General features: G+C 30.1%; 1 long non-coding RNA gene across 9 annotated transcripts in view; it reads right to left on the bottom strand.

The window, feature by feature from the left end:
• Nucleotides 1-12,356, bottom strand: part of LOC114240770 (uncharacterized) — a 48,216-nt gene extending 35,860 nt beyond the window's left edge. For 3 of the 9 annotated variants that reach the window (XR_016325000.1, XR_016325001.1, XR_016325002.1), the window contains exon 1: nucleotides 12,151-12,356. This is a non-coding gene — a long non-coding RNA (uncharacterized LOC114240770). Of the gene's footprint in view, nucleotides 1-2,301; nucleotides 8,153-8,831; nucleotides 9,852-12,150 lie in introns of all 9 variants that reach the window. The other 6 variants (XR_016325004.1, XR_016325005.1, XR_016325006.1 and 3 more) reach the window with 5 other exon arrangements.
• Between the last annotated feature and the right edge of the window lie 864 nt (nucleotides 12,357-13,220).

Below are 13,220 nucleotides of genomic sequence, written 5' to 3'. Positions count from 1 at the left end.
CCTTTTAACTAGAAACAATATTCACACCGATCAATCGCAATGTTTATCAAATAATGCGTTATCAACTACTTTAAGATTATCTTACGCCAGAACAAAGTAAATAATTTAGAAAAAAAAAAACTGAATTTATGTAGAAGCTAAATAACAATTATCTTTTGGCAAGTGAACCTATTTACATCTTATTGCAGTTTTTTTAGTTCCTTAAATGTTTTGATAGTTTGATAACATTTGTAAACATAGTTATTAGTACCTTTTAACTAGAAACAATATTCACACCGATCAATCGCAATGTTTATCAAATAATTCGTTATCAACTAACTACTTTTAGATTATCTAACGCCCGATTTCTGATCAAAGTAAATAATTTCAATAACAAAGTAAATTTATATAGAAGTCCATTATCAATTACCGTCAAACGGGGTTAATAGGAATCGAGGGGTGAATGGGGATAAAAATGGGATTGAAATGTTCGTATTAATAACTATGAAAATCTACTAGCCATAGCCTATAAAATGGGAAAAATGTATAGAAGAATAGTTATTTGTTGAACCGGCAACACTTATTTGACATGAAACTAAAAATAAATTGTCAAAACATCATTCTGAAATTGCCTGTTTGAAAGTACCGTTGGAGCTCATCATTTTACCGATCGATTTAAACTATGTTTTTGTGATTTTTGTATTGAAACAACTATAGCAGCGAGGAGGTTATTTATTCTGGAGTCTGGATATCATAATTTAATTAGAATTGAAAGGCTTTTTAAGTCATAAAATTATATTTTATTAAGACTCATATTTTTTAACATAATCAGAGGTTTTTCGGTACGTCTCGGGGGTCCTTAGGTACGACTGAGGGGTAAATTGGGATGAGGTATTTAATAAAGAGGGACGACGCAGTACGTCAAGAGACGGTAAAGGGACTATAGGGACAGGGTTGTCACTTTATGTATGAAGTACCTAATTACCTATTGGTGAAGTAATTATGAACATTTTGAATTTATAGTCCCAGACGCAAATAGTAGTGTGTTATAATTTTACAGCTTTTGGCTATTTATTCGTGTTTATGTAGGCATTGTAGCTCCTAAGTAGATGAATCGATTTCGATACTTTACCATCGGCCGTTTTGAAGATCGATCGCAACTTTTTTTTCGTAATGGATGAAAGGATTTAATAATGTGTCGGGAGATTTTTAAAATTACGTTTATCTATTTTATTTTATGAAGATTATTTTCTTTCAGATTCCTAACTTCCAATAATACCGCGAACATAAAAACCAAACCGAGAAAAAAATTATGAAAGATATGATGAGCTAGTCATAGAACAGGCACTAAATGAGTACAACAGTACTAATCAATCGTTAATAGATATTGCACAAAAATATAAAATCGCCAAATCAGTCCTTCATAATTGTGACAGCCCTAGCAGTTTTTCCCTATAATTCCAATTATCGTACCTAATAGCCCCATTTCGTGTTTAAATAGGGAAGGCCTATAATTTGAAGAAAATTTTAAAACTGGATGCTTTACATGGTTCCGTGTAAAGTCCTTAAGAATCTTCAGGATGCGACTCAAATATTGATACCAATATCAATATAATATTTTCAGCCATTACTAGTGATAAATGAACTCAAAGTTCAATTCCGTATCCATTCACCCCGTTTGACTGTATATTTTGGTAAGTGAACCTGACCGTGTCCTACGGTAGTTTTTTAGTTCCTTAAAATTTTGGTAGTTTGGTAACATATTTGTAAACATAGGAATTATTACTCTTATACTAGAAATACTATTCACACCGATCAACCGTAATGTTTATCAAATAATTCGTTATCAACTGATTATAGATTATCTAACGCCAAATTTCTGAACAAAGCAAACAATATCGAAAAAAAAAATTATATGGAAGCTCAATAATAATTATATTTTGATAAGTGAACCTAATCGTGTCCTATTGTAGTTTTTCAGTTCCTTAAGCTTTTTGGTAGTTTTTTTTTTTTTTTTTTTTTTTTTTTTTTATTGCTTAGATGGATGGACGAGCTCACAGCCCACCTGGTGTTAAGTGGCTACTGGAGCCCACAGACATCCACAACGCAAATGCGCCACCCACCCCGAGACATAAGTTCTAAAGTCTCAGTATAGTTACAGCGGCTACCCCACCCTTCAAACCGAAACGCATTACTGCTTCACGGCAGAAATAGGCGGGGTGGTGGTACCTACCCGTGCGGACTCACAAGAGGTCCTACCACCAGTGTATAGTAGTTTGATATGTAGTTTGATAACATATTTGTAAACATAGTTATTAGTACAGTTTTACTCGAAATAATATTCATACCGATCAACCGCGATGTTTATCAAATAATTAATTATCAACTAATTTTAGATCATCTAATGCCAAATTTCTGAACCAAGTAAATAATTTTGAAAAAGAACTAAATTCATATACAAGCTAAATAGTAACTATCCGTTGGTAGGTGAACCTATTCGCGTCCTATTGCAGTTGTTTAGTTCATTAAATTGGTTGATAGTTTGATAACATATTTGTAAACATAGGAATTACATAGTACCATTTAACTCGAAATAATATTCATACCGATCAATTTCAATGTTTATCAAATAATTCGTTATCAATACTTTTAGATTAACTAGTGCCAGATTTCTGAACAAAGTAAATAATATCGAAAACAAAGTAAATTTATATAGAAGATAAATAACAATAACACTTTGGTAAGTGAACCTAGTCGTGTCCTATTGCAGTATAATAGTTCCTTAAATTTTTTGAAAGCTTGATAAAAATATTTGATAAATAGTACCTTATAACTCGAATTAATATTCGCACCGATCATCCGATACGATTATCAAATAATTCGTTATCTACTTACTACGTTTAGATTGTCTAACACCAGATTTCTGAACAAAGTAAATAATTTCTAAAACAAACTAAATGTGAAAGTTAAATACTAACTATCCTTCGGTAAGTGAACCTATTCGCGTCTTATTGCAGTTTTTATTCGCTTTAACTTTTTGATAGTTGGATAAAATATTTGTAAACATAGGATTTAGTACCTTTTAACTAGAAATAATATTCACACCGATCGACCGCAATGTTTATCACATTTGCTGATTTGCTGAATTAAATATCACTTTGTCATTAAGGCAGTACAATCCAGGCGTATCATAGCTTGACATATTTTCTCCTTAATTTGTATACAATATAAATATCGGATCGCACCATAGACCAGGTTTCCTACTTCAGTGGAACGCACGCATAGATATTTGACAACCAATATATCAATCCCTTTCCATTAATTAAGTAAGTGAGCAGGTAGGTAGATAGATAGGTGCCTATTTAAAAAAATCTAAAATACGCTATTAACATAATATTGTGGATGTATCTTGTCGATCCGAAACCGTTATTTAAATACGTTCTTTAATTTGAGGGGAGAGTTTACCGTATCAACGGGATGAACAGTAGTTGTTTGGCAGTTACGAAACCCTTGGAACATTGTTATAGAAAAAGGTCTTTCCTTCTATTTTTTTCGTAAAATTTCCAATGTTTTAATCGATATTTTCCAATTCGGGACGGAGACAAATATAACGAATCAAAAACCATGAAAATCGGTCCAGCCCTTCTCGAGTTGTAAATGTTCGAACAAACCCGACCTTGTTTTAAAAATTAAGATTGCTTAATTGAATATGCTTAAGTTAGAATTCCCGTATGTAAGTTGAAGTTTTCCTAATTACAAAACGAAAACGAATGAATAAATGATAGATATATATTGCCTACTCATATTTTACTCTGTTATAGTCAGAATTGTTTTTATAAGAAATTAGCTACCTACCTATATCATTTAAAAGTAATTAGCAAAGTGATGTGCACTTTCGAACTAAATATAATGTAAGTAATATCTTTCATAATTTAAATTTTACGAACCACATAATAAAGTCCATTTCATGTAATCTGTAGAATATCTTTGGATTGTCTTAGATGCACAGAAACATTTATGAAATATTTTGTCATCATTATTGTTGTACTAATTTGTTAAAGCACTTACATGTACTGGCTTTATTCATCATAGATTTTTTAAACTAGTTATAATTTATGAAAACAAAAAGTTACTCAGGCAATACAGATGTGTATGCCTTTTACAATTGGCCTTATTTCCTGATTCTATGTTTTCTTAAGATTGTATACAGAACTTAGTAATTATCTTTATCTTATTTAAACTTAATGATGTTTTTTCTTGCTTTAATGTTTCGGTCAAGCCAACAAAGACTAAAATTATAATTTTAAAGAAAACAATGAAGCACTTATTATAATATAAATTTTAATTTCCCTCAAACTACAATGATACCTACTGTTATGAGTTTTTTAATAAAAAGATTTTTAAGTATACTATGCGTAATAAATAAAATTTCATACTACGATAATTTTGGTTATAAACATGGATATACATATGAAAACAAATATTATATTGTACAATTATATTCAAAACATTATATTCATCATCAGTAAATGGTTAGTATTTAAAAAGGATAAACATAAAATTAATTAAAAAATCTTTGATATTCTGTCCTATTAATTGTTTCAATATTGTTTAAATATTAATTTCTAACCCTCACTCACTGTTGTTCCAGCATCAGTAAACTACTACTATGGGTTGGAATGCAAATCATATTGTAATCCACGGGATTTCACTGTAAACATTACAATACCAATCTTTAATTTTGTCAAATTCAGTTTGAGTACTCTATCAAAAAATAAATGACAGTTATAACAGAACACCATATAAGTACTAATATACATATACTGTATACAATAGTTTTCAAAATTTATGGTAATCCCCTCATTCTTATACAAAGTTATATATAGGCATAGTATGTCTACTTATAAAATAGATTTATGTAATAGCTTATAAAGATCATGATTTAACGAAAATATATTAATTCTATATGGAAGGATAATGCTTTTTTTAAACTCAATTTTTAGAAAGTTTTGTTTGTGTAGACATTGTTTTCTAAACTGTTATTGGTACTTTTCTCTAAATATAATAAAAATAAATTATTATAGGCAACAAACCGACAACTAAACATGCTAATCAATAAAATTTTCTTTTTTTGTTCTGCTTCTGCTTTTGCTTAAAATGGCAATCTTGAATGTAACTTAAAATTTTAAATGTTTTTGAGTACCTTTTGAAAATTCATATCTTTATTATAGCCCACTCCATAAGTACATAACTGCTGAACATTTCATAAAGATTCATTTATATTTTCCTGTTCCTTGTTTGTCTTTTCAGAATTTGAATTCAATGATCTGCATCTTCTGTCTCAATGCCAGTCGGAAAATACATTAGGTGTCAACAAAAATAGTTTTACTAAATTTTCGTAATTTTACTCAAATTTACTGGTTATTTCAATTTCATAATATTTTATTGCACACATCACATTATAATCCCACTATTCTGCACTTTTCAAACATTAACTAGACATATTTTTTCACTCCATCAGTATCAATTCTAGACAGATTCATTGTATGGCACCAGAATTTTGAACTATTTTAACGCTTTTAATAAAAACGCACGCACTTATTCAAATATTAAGAATGGATTTGCATTTCACTGACAACTTTTATTTCAGAACACGAATTCCTACTACCTACACATTTTAATATATTGCAGCAACAATTACTTTCATATTAAACGATAACACACATTCAACAGACATCCAATATATCATTTATAAATTATAAAGAATAACTGCAATAAAACCACATCACAAACACGCACTTGTGTTATTAGGTATATTTCCGATAATCCGTTATTCAGACTGTACCTACGTCTGTACGACATAAAAATTTCTTTAAGCGATTAAAACTCTAATATTTTATTAACAACAAATTTCCTCGTGCACGAAGTTCTTCATTTATAATTTAGTTATATTCTGCAGGAACAATACAATACTTCCAAATAAATGTGGGTTATAAGCAATGAAGATTAAATGTGTTTTAATTTTCATAAACCTTTAAAATGTCGAAACCTCCTTGTTTTAAAATCATTTCCATTTTATTATCCAGTTTAACCGTGCATTATGCGATTTACTCAGGTATTTAAAACTTTTTCAAATTCGCTTCTGAACTACCCGATACCCACGAATGGTCAACTTGTTAGAGCTACCCAGCTTGTTGAGAATTAGTTATGGTATAAAGTAACCGGCAAACATCGTGAGCAAATGACCTTGGCTGCGCAGAACCGAATTTTAGATCACTTTGGTGGTGAGGGTGAGGCGCGACGGCAGGGGAAATCGTATCGAGCGCGTTATTGGTAGATCAGTCGAACCTTGCGTAAAGTACGCTTGCGTACAGTGAAAAATCTATCGTTATTAATCGTTAAGTTATATTTTATTATAATTGCTTGTTGACTTTGTTGCCATTGCTATTTGTTGAGTGTTTGTTGATTTTTTATAAAAAATACACTATGCCGCGACAAACTGGTGGAGTATTCAAAAGAAAGGGTAGAAAAATTGTGTACGACGTATATTGCTTCATTATAAAACAGGGGAAGAATGATATTATGGAAAAAGTAAAACAGACTTCGGAAGCAACAAAAACATCAGTGAGTACTGTTAGGTGCATTATTAACGAAGCTAAAGGCTCTGGCTTGCTCATCGTGCTTGGGACTCCGGGTAAGAAAAGATCAGGGAAGAAGAAAGTTACCGGAATGGATAGTTTCGTTCAATCTGTAATAAAAAGGCTTCGAAAATTTTAACGAATTACATTTTAATGGCTCGGAATGAAGTTTACGACGAATTATGAAAGAGCTAGGCTTCAGATGGAAAAAAAAAACAGAAAATAATCGGAAGCTGGTAATTGAAAAAAGTAACATTCGATTACTACGAATCGAATATCTTCAAAAAATAATTAATTATAGACAAAAAAAGAAGATCGAACCGACCGAGTCGTAAACTACACCGATGAGCCCTATGTCGACTTAACACGATGATGGCGACTCGGGTGATGAAAACAGTGATGATGATAATGGTCAAGATTATGATAACGAAAAAAAAATTACAAATACCAGCTTCGCTTCAACTGAACGAAGACCTGGCAACAGCTCTAGTTTTGACTTAATAGAAGGAATATCTATTTTACCCCAAGATTAAATTGTTACAATTATTAACCTATATTTTTTGTTGATGTTCTAATAAATATATAAATAAATACATATGTTGATTTTAATAATTTAATTGCATTATGACGCAGAGTAAATAATATTTTTGCACGTGAGTGTACCAATGCGCAAACTTACCCCCACTACGTCAACAAATGCTCAAGAAGTTTGCCGGCTATTATACCGAATTACCATTCATTCTAACGATGACGATAATGATCTTGATTGTAAAAAAAAAGAAACCAATTAATTTTTATTGCTGTTTTGTGTTTATAAAGTTTTCATAATATATGTCATGGTTTAAATTAGGCTAGGGATATACGGGTTTAAACATCTGTATTACGTATTCGTTTTCTTCAACGAATAAGACTAATGGATAAAATGTTTTGTCTTTCATTTCTGGCATTTTCTAATTGTAAATTTATGGAATTCTCGTATTAATTCTGTTTCGTTCCATTTTAAACTTCATCTACAGGGAAAATTATGAAAAATCTTTAGCCTTCTGAATTTATTTAGTCTCTTTAATGTTATTAATTTGTTTTAGATTTTTATTTTACTATTTACTCACAATTGTGTTTGTTAGAATTATATTCGTTTTACATTACATTTTTTTTCAGTTATACGGATTTCCACAAAATCTGCAGTTGTTAAAACATTTCTTTTAAAAATATTGACTATTCCAGACAGGTTTAAAATGTTTTTTCTACTTTGAAGTTATTCCATATCCAGTCCAAAACGCTCTATATTTTCATCAGACATCTATGTTTTGTCAAAACATTGTTTTGTAATTTCCACACCTTTTTAAAACTTATTACAAATCAACACATTCGTTTTAATTAATCCTTCTTTCGATGATTCTCTTATTGGGTCAGCACTTCGAATCTCGAGTAGTAAATGAGCCAAACGATATTGGTATTACATAAATTTAATAATAATTCGCGAATAAATATTTGATATTGTCACGTAGAGCTGAAATACCGGAGATCTGTAAGATCTGTAATGAATTATTAATTATTAATCTATTAATCTTAATTCTGCTGTTCTTCTTTTCATATTATTATTGAAATTTAATAATAGTAACATTTTTTGGTTTTTAATATTTCCTCACTTCAATACGTGATATACAACTTAAATCTGTATTTACCTATCTAGAAACTAGTTTGTTTCATAATTGGACATTTTAATGAATTTGTTAAGTTATTTAAGTATCGATTGGGAAAAAAAGTTCCGTTATTCCTTTTATTTAGATCCGAAAGTATCAACAAATTAAAGCTGCTGCAACTACGCTTTTATCATAACGTATATCCGATATTTAGCATCTTTCATTTTGGATTTTTTCAAGCATTTTGTTCAACATTATTAACGATTTTTATATTTCGTTTCATATTTATTCAACTGGCTTGTGCTACATATGCTTTATTACTTGTGCTATGCTAACATTTTTTTTTGTATTAAAGTATTAGATATACTTTGGACTGTTAGATATTTTTGTTTCGTTCGTTCACCTAAAAACATAAAAAACATTTGACTGTCCAGAAATTTTTAAATTGTTTTGCAAATTCGTCTAAGACGCGTATTAATCGATTAGATTTCTATTATTACATAATATGAAATAGATTAGACCTAATAAGATTATGATGTCGGGAATTACAAGACTATGAGAAATTACTAACGCTTTTTTCCTAACAATGGCTTGTCACTTTGAAAATGATCTGCTACATTAATTTATTGAAAATTATACTTGAATTAAAATTTGGATGTATCAGTCTGTGGCTTGTGTTCTTCTTATCTGATCTGATATGCAGCCTAAATTTTTCCAAAAATATACGAGTCAAAATAAGTCCTTCCTTGAGAATCCTAAAATCTAAAATCCTTGAAAGGTTTTGTTCAGTTGGGTCCTATTAAACTGGTCAAATTCAGGTGTATTCTCAATCCAAACCATAAAATTGTCTATTAGTAAAATTTCTCCCCACGAGTATTTGTATGTACTCAAAAATGCAATTTTTTCCAGTAACGTCCTGTAGTTTTATTATTTCTTCTAATTATATTTGTAAATCCCAACAGAATAATACTACTGTAACTTTATCCATGTGAAAGCATCTTAGGTTTGAAATCAAGTTTTCATTTTAAGTTTTCTATTCATACTTTCTAATAATATGAGATAATTTTTTTAATCTAATAAATGTTTTTTTCGACTTAGTACGGCAACATTTTAACTTATTTAGTCACTTTCCTATGCTCCATGATCCATATCTTCACTTTATTTCTCATTTTAACAAATTCTGACACCGTATCTTCAGAGCAATGGTGATTGTAATCATACAGATTTAATTTTAATTACCTTGTTGTTAGTTCAATTAGAAACTGCATTTAACCTAAAAAAAATATGTTTATTTTTGGGTTTTCAAGTTTCAATATCCACTGCAACTTAATATATTTGTAGATTGTTCAGTAACATACCTATTACAATTTAGATGTTTCTCTGTTTTTAAATATTTTTCAACGTCTTTTCCACTCTTAAACTGCTTTAGCTCTTATAAAGTGCATAGTATTTTAAAATGCATAAGAAATGGTTCATTTCAGTTTTTTCTTTCGTAGTTTTCAATTATGTTCACTAATTTATTCATTAATTTATTGTTATGTTATTTTCATCCATATAACTTGACAGTTTTTGTGCATAGGCCTGCTTAGACCTGTTACAAATATATTCTTCTCGTTTTTCAAGTTATTATTGTAACATACACATATATTGCATCACGTATGTTTACAGTCTAGTTAGTATTCTGTGTGTCCATTGTATTCTGTTTATATTTCGATGAATGATTTAGCCAATATAATTGTGAATGAAAACCTTAGATGCAACTAAAATATTCTCAGAAAACATATTATATACTCGGAGTTATGCTGAGTGTATTAGTAAAAATATGTATAACTACCTTAGGTAATTAGGTAGTAATATTGTTTTGAAATATTAGTTAACATCAATACAATTTGAAGCACTTGTGGCTGATGAAGTGTATTAGAATCTCATACAAATCATGTGCGATAAGTAAATTTTAATCTGTTTTGAATCTAAAATTCTTATTCTAAGTTCTAACAAGTTTAGTCCCTGAGTTGAAAAATATATTAGATTTCATTTTTACTGCGACGCGGCTCCGAATTTCGGAAATCTATATAAATGAATGAATATATAAATGAATTGCTGTTCGTTAGTCTCGCTAAAATTCGAGAACGGCTGGACCGATTTGGCTAATTTTGGTCTTAAATTATTTGTGGAAGTCCAGAAAATGTTAAAAAAGTAGAAAACTATGAAAATGCTCGGAATTAAATAAAAATAACAATTTTGTTTTTCCTTTGATGTGTCCCCCGTCGGACGGATTCCTTTTGTTTGTGTTAAGTTCATTTTATACAAAAGTTTAGGTATTTTATTTATCAATTGAGGCACTACGAAGTCTGCCGTGTCAGCTAGTTATTTGATAAAATTTTCGATATTTGGATAAAATTTCCAGGTTTCGAGGACTGTTTTTTGTACAATCTAGAGTCATCTTGTTAATGAATTAGAATTAAAATTTCTAAAAATATTTTAAATGTTGTACGTCATACATGTGTAAATATATTATATACGAACATAAACCATAATAAAATAATAATGGAATCTTAATTAAATAGGTAAACAGAAACAGTGGTTCTGGCAATCCTGCAAGGAATGACGCTGTGGTAATTTTGTTTATCGTTAGCACTCCATGTCTAGTTAGCACACTTAACATGCGTATACCTTAATTATGTGTTCCTTTAAAACACCACGTGTATAAAACCGATAACATCTCACTATTTCTATGTACACTCTTAAGCAAAGAGCTACCTACCAAACACCAAGCGTTTTACATTAGTAGAAAAATGCTTATAAATAAAAGTTGCCTACAAAAATCTATTTCTAGAAACGTTTCGATTTGTACAATAACGTAAAAGGTTTTGCGATTGATGGTAATTACAAATTATTTAAACCAGGTGAAAAAGCAGCTGTTTAGGAAAAATAATATTAATTAGTTAAATGTATCCATGGCTATTGCAGGTATTTTGAATTCAAGAAAAGTGATTAGTAGTAGTAATTTAAAAGGTTTTAACTTCACCGACCCTTTCAAATAACTGAATGTCATTTTAATTGATTTAGATGAAGTCAACGGTAGCGTTTTTAACAATCATAATGTTCTCAATTTCGTTTACATATTCAGACTGATAATTTGAAATATTTCGTAGATTTTTTGGCATATTTTACAACTTAGATTAGACTACCTTTTGTCTTCAGAACCGTATTCCAAACAATTTTAAAAGATTGCGATTTGTAATATAGAATTATAATCCTAACATGTAAATTCATCAGACTCGTGTAAGATCTTTGTTTTCATAATAACGATATACTTTTACGATATAGAAAATAATTAATTACCTTTGCTTAAGCACAACTGCCGTATAAATTTATTATTATTATTATCATATACTTTAAAAGTACTCTTTTTTTAGGCGATTCCAGATTTAGTTTTGATTTTGGTCTTTGGTCTATTTTTTTCTTCTCAATTTGTAATTTGTATTAACCTCTACAAATTTCCTAGGCTTTTTCTTTTTTTAAATGTACTTAGGTTATTTGTTAGTCAGAATCATTTTTGAAAACGTTTGGAATTCTACAATAAAATCTAAAAGTATGTAACGTACTATGGACCTCTATTAAATTTTACTTTGGAACTAATGAAACTTGCAATATTCATAAAATCTAAACTAGCATTTGCGCTTGAAGTGTTCGAATTTTCTAACAATTGTGTTAGTGCATATTAAAATTTAATGACATTAATCAATGAAATGCGAAACGGCAATAACAAATAAAATCTGAATAAAGTTAATATGTCGTACCTACCTACCTATAAATGAATAAGCTCATAAGGGAATTAGAACTCTTTAAATTTGAATTTACAGAAATACGATTATGTATTTACCTACCTTCATTTATTTTCCAACCTTTTTTCTGTCCCAGGTTTCTACGATATCGCGAAAGGTTCTACGCAGTAATCGTCAACCGGGCGATGACTCCGCCATTTTGATTTACGGGATTCTCGGCTTGTTGAAATCTACGCTATTATCGTTTCATTATCAAGAAAAAGAGCAAGGGGTGTTCTTTTCAAATGCCTACATTTTAGATTAAGCTCCTACCAGCTACAATTAGCCAGTCTAGAACTACCCAGACCTCACCACTACACCGTGAAAAGGTATCTCAACTGAGGATCAAGCTACAAGGGGTATTTATACGCTTTGTTTGCCGCAACGCCCCGCGCATCTGCGTTATTATTACGCGACTATATAAAGACGGCAATATTTGCGTTCAGAAGAACGATAGCGAGTACTGTTCCAATTTTACTGATTAATAATTCTAGAGCATTCTATACTTTGATCGATTGTTAGACTGAAATAACGCTATAGGTATAAAGAGTACGAACGATCTGTTATCGATCGTTATGTTATAACCCGACTTTATAACACCGAACTCAATTCCCCATAAGATGAAAGGTATAGAGGCCTTCTCAAATTTGATTCGTAATAATTCTAGAACATTCTCCAATTAGTTAGACTGCAACAGATATACGAGTAAGACGAGGATGCCAAATATTGATGTGATTTGGAAAATTCCATGCCGATGTTGTCAGTGACAAAATAAAGATTTCTTTTTGAAATTTCCAAATATGTTCGGTACAATTTTACAACACAAATGTATTACAATCGAGTCATTTGGAAAAATATTAGAAGCTATAAATAGGAAAGCCAGTTTTAGCAAAAATAATTACACTCAACTATCACTATAAGTTAATATTTTTTACATTATAGGATTTATGTCAAATACCAAGAAACATTGAGACGTAGACAAACAAATTTTAAACTTCAATTTCAACAACAATCATAGACCTATAAAGTAGGGACACGACATATTGTTCTATACGTACAATTGCTTATATAAATAGCACCCATTTTGAAGGCACATACATAAACATATATCTATCTCGTTCTTACTCAGCACT

Source organism: Bombyx mandarina, chromosome 22 (genome assembly GCF_030267445.1).
Source record: "Bombyx mandarina strain Sakado chromosome 22, ASM3026744v2".
Lineage (NCBI taxonomy): Eukaryota > Metazoa > Arthropoda > Insecta > Lepidoptera > Bombycidae > Bombyx > Bombyx mandarina.
This window is presented reverse-complemented; position numbering and strand designations above follow the sequence as displayed.